The sequence below is a fragment of the Artemia sp. Qi Xiang Cuo genome, chromosome 12 (assembly GCF_049724085.1).
Source record: "Artemia sp. Qi Xiang Cuo chromosome 12, ASM4972408v1, whole genome shotgun sequence".
Classification (NCBI taxonomy): domain Eukaryota; kingdom Metazoa; phylum Arthropoda; class Branchiopoda; order Anostraca; family Artemiidae; genus Artemia; species Artemia sp. Qi Xiang Cuo.
Window position 1 is genome coordinate 11,508,412 of NC_142805.1, and position 1,497 is coordinate 11,509,908.

A 1,497-nucleotide genomic window follows, 5' to 3' on the forward strand; every position below is an offset into this window, starting at 1 on the left:
TTTTTTAACTGTTATGAAAAATGTATCCCTATTTTAACTGTTCTTTGTAAGACCTGAGGAAAAAGTGACTTTCGTCGTCTTTTTCTTAAATCCAAAGGTTTGTGGCAACCCAAAAAATTTTAACCTCAACGTCTGATGTGCATTTTCTTTTAGCTCTTCCTCTTTTAGTTACAATAATTCCTAATATTTGTTGCAATATTTCCTCTTTTTCACTTATGGTTTGACTTACACCACGGTGTACTTTTTGATCTTTTAAGGTCTCATTTTCACTCTTTCGTTGCATTAGAATAACTAATTTTAAAAGCTAATATAAGTATCACATGAGGGACAGAAGAAGGATCGAAAATAGAAAATTAGTAAAACCTATTGAAAGATTTACTGTTTTTAACTCTGTAGACTTTCAAAACATTTTGAAAGATATGTATTTGTTTTCTGGTTTAAGAGTTTTGATTTTTGTGTTATTTGGTTAACTCTGTAGACATTTAAAATTTTAGGTCACTTTTCACCAAACGTGTCTGGACTACACTTACAGGGAAATACGTCACTAGATTTTTCAAAGAATACATCTATAAGAAGTTCCTCAATTCCTTGTTCATGAAAATCTCAAGGAAAGGCTTAGAATATCAGAAAACAAGTTTGAAAAGTCGCCTCCAAAGTAAAAAGGAAAAAATATTGAAAAGATATGAAAGAATTCATGAAAAGGAAAAGACATATAAATGTGAGGTAAGTGACAAGACCTTTTCTCGAATCCAGGCTTTGAACCAGCACATATTAGTGTATGCAGGTGAGAAACCGTTTAAGTCTGATGTTTGTGGCCAAACCTTTTCTCGAGCATCAAGTTTGAACCGGCACCCAAGAGTGCACACGGGTGAAAAACCGTGTTAGTATGATGTTTGCGATCAAACTTTTTCTCACGTAGCAAGTTTAAACACCCATCAAAAAATGCATACGGGTCAGAAGCCGTTTAAGTGTGATGTTTGTGATAAAACCTTTCCTCAAGCATCAAATTTGAACACCCATCAAAGAATGCATTCGGATGAGAGACCTTTTAAGTGTGATGTTTGTGACCAAACCTTTTCTCACTCAGCAGGTTTGAACACCCATCAAAAAGTGCACTCGGGTGAGGAACCGTTTAAATGTGAGCAGGAAATTTGACCAAGCACCAAAGAGGGCATACGGGTGACTTGCCAATTACCTGATATGCATATGGGAGTGTTTTTCGCAAGTTTACAGTTTGAATGCACATCAAAGACTGCGTACAGGTGAGAACCTTTCATATGTGATGTGTGTAGGAACACCGTACACCGTGTCTGTAGCTCACCGTACACACTCGTGTGAGAAATCGTTTAAATATGACCAGGAAATTTGACCAAGAACCAAAGCGGGCATACGGGTGACTAGCCAATTATATGTTATGCATATGGAAGTGTTTTTCGCAAGTTTACAGTTTGAATACACATCAAAGACTGCGTACAGGTGAGAAACCTTTCCTATGTG